The sequence below is a fragment of the Haliaeetus leucocephalus genome, unplaced genomic scaffold, assembly GCF_000737465.1.
Source record: "Haliaeetus leucocephalus isolate CR32 unplaced genomic scaffold, Haliaeetus_leucocephalus-4.0 Scaffold229, whole genome shotgun sequence".
NCBI classification, from domain to species: domain Eukaryota; kingdom Metazoa; phylum Chordata; class Aves; order Accipitriformes; family Accipitridae; genus Haliaeetus; species Haliaeetus leucocephalus.
In genome coordinates this window covers 2164739-2171503 of record NW_010972665.1, presented here as the reverse complement: position 1 = coordinate 2171503, position 6765 = coordinate 2164739, and the positions used below count along the sequence as shown (strand labels likewise).

The window sequence follows — 6765 nt, the reverse complement described above, 5'->3', positions numbered from 1 at the left end:
CCCTGTGCCGGCGCCCCGGCTCTCCCGGGAGCCGGAGGAGGATTAGCTGCCGCGCGCTGTAATCCTGCTCGCCAACACCTCCCCAGACCCCCCCTTCGTCCGCCCCGGCGGCATCGCCGCTGAAGGGAAAGGTGTTTCTGCGCCCCTGGGTCATCCCCGCCGCTGGATGGGGTGTCCCCGCAGCCTGCCTCGGGCTGCACCCTCCTGTTGCACCCCGGGATTTCTTCTCTTCCCCCTTGCCCTCCTCAGGGGCTGTCGCCTTCTCCCCCGCGCCGTTTCCTTGCTGCACGTTGCCGTTCCCTTCAAGTGTTTCTGCGCCGGGACACGGCGCTGTTACTGCCACTCGGCGATGCTTAAGTCCCCGCTTCCTTATCCCTGTGAAAGGGCCAGGTGCTGCTGCACCGCGCTTCTCCCTCCCTCTCTCCGCACTTGCCTCTGCATTGGCAGACCTGCTGCTGCACCCTAGGACAGGGTTTTGCAGGGAGACCCGGTGGGACAGGAAGGCGGTGTAGCAACGACCAGGGTAGGATTACGGGGACAGTGCTTTCCTGGGTGCTGCTGCTCTCCCCCTCCCTCCCTTCCTGCACCAACCGCTGGGCTCTGCTGCATCTCTTCTCTCCAGCCCGGCGCCCCCGTCCCTCCCCACACTGCTGCAGCTGTGTGTCACCGAGCCTGGGCCCTGGTGCCGGTGCTCACCTTGCTGCTTATTGGTTTGTATGTAGAGGTTGAGGAAGGGGAGAATAAGGCAGGGCTCTGCAGTATCAGGAGGATTCAGGCTATTTTAGGCTCTCTGTAGGACTAACTGTCTTGTGGGGCCCTTGTGCAGCTTCTGTTCCCCTTTCTTATACTTCAGATATGTACATTTGTCCGTTTGTCCGTAGACATGGGTTGACGTTCCTAGTCTGAAGGACTTAGAATTTTCTGCCAGTTTTCTCTTACTTGTCCTTTTTCCCTTTTCAGATCTTTCCTGTAAAGCCAGTTGTTATCCTTTTCCCACCCTGTTTTGTTGTGTTTTTTTTTTCAAAAGAAGGGACCGCTTTCAAGCGCTCATCTGTGTAGTCCTGTAGATTTTGAGTCCCTATCTTTTCACCTTGGTCTCTGTTGTATTATCTCTTTTTTCCTCACAGAAATCCTTCTTCCCTCTCTCTCAGACCTGTTCTCCAAGTGGCTCTTTGGAATAGTTATAATAATATCAATAGTTGCAGCTTGAGAAAATGTACAAAGCCTTGTAGCTTCCTACTCACTTCATTAATAGGTACATGCTTATCTCCATTTTGCAGGTGGGTAGAGAGATGTAAGAGATCTAGTAACTTCTGCAAAGTGTTGCAGCGGTTTCATGACCAAGCTGGCACTTTAAACATGGGAGAAATGAGTCCTGGTTGTCTGATGTAACTGCTGGGGGTACTGTCTTCGGGAGATGGACTTATCAGCTAGTTTTTACAGTGTCGTCCTGGGCTGTTTGTCTCCCATTCATCAATCCCTTCATGTCCCGTTTCTGTGCCCGTATGGTCTCTCTCTCTCCCTGCACAGTGTGCTGTTCTTACTGTGCTGTCTGTGAGGGGGCTTTTGAGGGGTCTTCAGGAGGCCTGAGTACCATGTAGACTAGGTTTTATTTGCTGATCAGACAGCATGCGCTGTTCATCAGATTCTCATGTGTTGATTCCCTCCTCTGTATGTCTTCTGCCATGTCCTTAATCTGGTCTGCTCTGGGGATAGAAATTGCTGCTATTGTATTCTCATTTTCAGTTTCATAGCTCCTACCCTCTTTATTTGTCTTCTAGGGGAGCCTTCTCTGTGGTCCGCAGATGTGTAAAGAAGAGTTCATCACAGGAATATGCTGCAAAAATCATCAACACCAAAAAACTGTCAGCCAGAGGTTAGTATCTCGATCTACCCTTCTTTTTATTAATAGAAATTACTTCACTGGAGTTGAAGCTGTAATAAGTTTAAGGGATCTGAAGTTGCTTGTCTTGGTCATTATTTCAGCATTACAAAATAATTGAGTTGCATGGCAAAGTGGAGATTGAAAGGAGGTAGCGTAGGGTGATAGAAAAATTCCTGTATCTGGAAACGTATACTCTGTGAAGTGATGTTGTCTTTTTTTCTTTTTGAGATCTTTCTTTTGCAAGCTGAGCTAGAGGTACATTTATAGAAGATTTATCTACGTGTGTGTGTACTGATCACTCATAATAAAGAGAAGTGTTGCAGACTGATTTTGCTGAATGTATTTTCTACCTAGGAGATCTGTCTTAGCAGAACAGATGTGATTTTTTTTTTTAGGCTTAGATGCTATAGGCCTTGCTGTAGTTAAGCATGGTGTGTTTGGAAACTAACAAGTTTGCCTTCAAAGTCAGAAGTAGGCTGGATGGAGAAATCTTACGAACTTGATTTCTCAACAAATTAGAACAAGTATTCTTTGCTTTTGCTAGTCCTGGAGACTTCTGAAACGAGAGTGTAGTCTTATGAAAAGAGAAAAAAATCTTAACTCTTCCCCCAAGCTGTTAGTCTTCTGTTTTCCAGGGACATACATATACACAAAGGGTAGTGTACCTTGTAGTATGCGGGGAGTGTGTATCTTCTAGTGTGTAGGGAATCCCTTACAGGGATTAAAGTTGCTTTGTCAGTGGGGTAGATGAGAGGGAGAATAAGAGAAACCAAACTGCAGTAAATGATGCTGAAAGCAGAGTGCAACAAGTTGAGATGCCAGAGGCGACTGTTTCTAGAAGAGGTGAACAAGACAAGATCTAAGTTCTTAGAGGCCTTTCAGATTTGACAAGATTAATGTATTAGGCCCTTGCCTGTCTTGCTACTTGAATAGTTGGCTTAATAGGGGGATTGACTGAGAAATGAAGAAAAAGCAGGAGGAGGTAAATGATCTTGATAAATTATTTAGAAGTGAAGAATGTTTTGCTTAATCCCTATAAAAGAGAAAAATAGAATATGTATTCTCCTTTTTGCCAGAATACGACCAGAAGATAGCTTGAAGAATGGTGAAAAATTTCCATTTACTATAGTTTGCATGGAGAAGTAGTGTCAGAAGTAGAGTGCAGTGCCATGAAGTTTGATTTCCACACCCCGCCCCCCAACTTGTGGAAGTAAGCATATGTGATAATGTATTATTTCAGTATCTAGCCTGAGTCAGATTGTGTTGGGGACCAACCAGTGGAGCCCTAGATTATTTAGGAGGTGGCTGCAGATCCTGTGGGAATTGGTGTCCCTCCATGGTCAGGTGACGGTGCCTGCTGATGTAGGTGGGATATCCAATCTTTTGAGTTCAAAATTAGTTCAACTTAATATGGGAGAGGTTTGAAGGGTGGCTTTGCTTTGCTGACGGCCATTAATGCTGTGTTCGCTCCAGAGAGTTCCCTGTCAATCCTGTAGCAAGGTCTAAAGCTGAGGAGAGCCATCTTCTCAGATGCTAGTGGACACAAGCCTGCTTAGGGAAGGGAGAGGGTAGATTGATAAACTGATCGCAAATAAGAAACCGTTTCCTTACGAAGGAGGTGGTATTGAAGTTAACTCTGGAGATAAGAAAAAAGGTGAAAACTGCAGGATGAATATAGTTGCAACAATATTCAGAAACACGTTAGCAGAAGTCCAAAAGTAGCAGAACTGATTGAGTCAGTTTTTAAGTGTTTGGGCACCTAATGAGTTACAGAGGAAGCATTATATAGATTCTAATTGTTTTTCATATTAAGGGGATGACAGTTTTATGACCCAGCAAGTAGAAAAAGTAAGTATGGGTGAATACAGGCCATGTTTTGATCTAGTACTTACTTTCTAGATTTCATACCTTCCTATAAATAAAATACATTGAGGATACTAGCCTGGTCCTCAGCTACATAACTCGAGGCAGCTGGCAATGATTTACTTACAAAGGTATTGGTTAGGTAGAGGGCAGGTGTGGGAAGAGCCGAGAAGGGAAATGGGTGTTTCTGCTAGTGCAGAAGAATACCAGAAACAAGGGACTGATCGGGTTTTGTTGAAGTCTTACCTGAGGAGTAAAGAATCTGCATTTACAGTGAAAAGAGGATGGTGACTTCAGCTGAATGTATAGGTTCCTCAGTTATTCCAGCTGTGTTTGCTGATAGCTCAAGTGATTAGTACAAAAAGGATCTGAATATTTTGATAGGAATTTAGTGAATTCACCTTGGAATAGGTCTTTAAAGCATTGGAGGAAGAACGCGTGCTATTTAGGCATTGCAGCTGTAAATCAGTGATTAGGGAGGTTCAATTCAGCAACCTGAAAATGAAGTCTCGGGGAAAGGTGTTTTAGAAAGCTGTCTCCCACAGGAGGAGAATTATGGCGTTAATTCTGCAGTATCCTGGATATGTGTTGCCTGATGCTTCCTTTCCCCAAGCTGGCACTTCTCCCGGGGAGGCCATGTCTCTGCCCAGCAATACATACGCACGGGGCTCTCCTGTGCACCCAACTGCATGCCTGTCTGTTGCATGGGTGAACCCACCCTTCTGACCTGCCTCCTGCGTTGTTGGTTTTCTTCTAGGCTTGGTCACAGCACCAGAATATTCTCTCATGTGGGAACACCCTGCCTCTCTCCAACTTAAGCATAGCTACATTTAACATTTTGTACCTTCTAGCAGAATTTCAACCTGTATAGATGCCTGATGTGGTAACCGCTACTTCAAGAGCCAGCGTCTTGCTGCAGCTGAGAAGTATGTCTAGCCTGTTGCTGCTTTGCAGAAGTTTTGCCTGCTGTAGTGCTTCCCTTGATTATGTCCAAGAAAATTATAACAAAGCCTTGCTCTCCTTCTGCAGTACTTCTTGTTACCTTTATTTTTCAAGACTGTTGGTGAAGAAATACTAGATAGCTGACTGGGAAGTGATGAACAGCTTGCTGTACGTAGCTGAAAAGGAGGAAGAGGAACACTTCAGGGTGAATTGTATGTGTTTAAAGGGTTCTGTATTACTTGACGTGTTTATCAAACTCTCTTCTTAAAGCAGTAAAGAGTTGACGAGGCATGGTGCTGTTACAAGGCTTCTCTGTGAAAGCAAGGAGGATGAATGCAGTGCTGGTCTTGGTGAAGGGCGGTCCTAACAACTTCAGTCTAGTAAGGTTCACCCTTTGTAAATACAAAGTCATATGTTGAGAGGAGAGTCTCTTGTTTCTGTATTGTCTGTGATTTTGGGATGCCTGTTCTCTTTTTTAATAAATTGTGTCAGTAAGAGCTGGTCTAGATTAAAATTCATATTTTGGCTTTAATGAAGTATTTGCTATTATTCATATTGTTTTGAGGCTTAAGACTGCCTGGTGAAGAGTATGCCAAGAACTTTAATGTCAAATAGGGGCCAAAAGCTTGTGGAAATGGAAGGGAAAGAGACTTCACCTCAGTGAGCATTCAGCTGACATATAAGAGCAGTGGTTATTACACATGGGGAAAATAAAATGCTTCAGTCATCTGAAATTCCTATGGGATTGAATACACAGGCTTTTACTAGAGCTACGGGTAGAGGGAAATAATAACTGTAATTTTTTGGAAGTTGTCTTGTGGGTGTCACCATACTTCTTGAACATGAAAATTCATAGCAAGTAGTGCTTCAGTTCCTAGGCAGCAGAGAAGTTCAAATGAAGTAAAATTACGTGCAGTGATCAAAAGGATCAAGAGAGAAGCAGTAGCTTTAGTAGCAGTAGGGAAATATCCAGGATTTGACTCTCCAGCATATACTTCAAGAGATAGTCCTGCATTGGAAAGAGGTAGGCAGAGCTCTATCCTGTGACAATTTTTAGGATGTTGTTTATGCCAAATAGTATATAGTGATCCTACCACCACGCGTAGGATTTTTGGCCCTTGTTTCTTAGGTGGGGGGTGAGAAGTCTCTGTGCATCACATATATTGTTGAATTTCATTTGCTGCTGATAATCTGTATCTTTCAACTCTTGCAAGTGACATCTCTTGATGAAAAAATGAAAAGCAGCTGTCTAGGAAGTTAGACCACTTCACTGCTTTCTCCTGACTGTGGCTTTGCTCTTGCCTGTCGAATAAAGAGGTGGATTCTTTCCCTGATCTTGTCTTTCCAAATTTATAAACCAGATGAAAATTTGCAGTCTACCCGGTTCTTCTGTTATTGTTCCTGTAGGGGATTATGTGGACTGTGGGAGGAGCAGGGAATTATTTCTCTGTATCAAACCCTGACAGGAAAAAAGCTCTCTCTTGACACTTCCAACTCAGCTTTTTTTTCATACATTTCTCTTCTTCTGGCTTTCAGTTCCATAGTGCTTGCTGATTTGGGCTTTTGTATGTATGTTTGGTTGGAGGTGTCAGTAGTAATTTCCCTGGACACTGAAACATTGAGCTTGAATGTTGCAGAGGAAGTTTAGCAGCATCAGTCCCTAACCTCTGTCTTGATCTGCTCTGTAAACATTCTCAGCCGGTGTTTGAGTTAGGACTCTCTTGGACTGCTCTTGTGGCTGCTAGGTTTGAAGTCTCCTGTGGGCTACAGCACACCCGCTAGAATTAGCCGCACGCAGCGGTGGTGCACTGCAGCCTGGCAAATTGGCTCTGTGTGAAAGCAAGGAAAGCCCAGCGTACCGGTCACAGATGGCTGAAGCGCAAATCCGAACTCGTGTAGAAATGTCCTGTAATAGCTGTCCTCTGTGTGTGCCTGTGTTTGTAGGTTGGGGACGAATGTCCTTTCTTGCAGAGGATGGCAAATCAACCAAGTCCACTCAGCTGTACTTGCTGAGCAGCCAAGTCAGGTCTGGTCATTTGGTGTGGGAGAGGAGCTGCCCTTCCTGCAGGGTGGGC

General features: G+C 44.8%; 1 protein-coding gene across 7 annotated transcripts in view; it reads left to right on the top strand.

Annotated features, from left to right (window-relative positions):
• The first annotated feature begins 1814 nt into the window (after positions 1 to 1814).
• The window catches only part of CAMK2G (calcium/calmodulin-dependent protein kinase II gamma), a 117454-nt gene continuing 112503 nt past the window's right edge, over positions 1815 to 6765 (top strand). For all 7 annotated transcript variants that reach the window (XR_774362.1, XM_010567770.1, XM_010567768.1 and 4 more), the window contains exon 1: positions 1815 to 1876. The gene's annotated coding sequence lies outside the window, so the exon portion shown is untranslated. The remainder of the gene's footprint in view (positions 1877 to 6765) is intronic.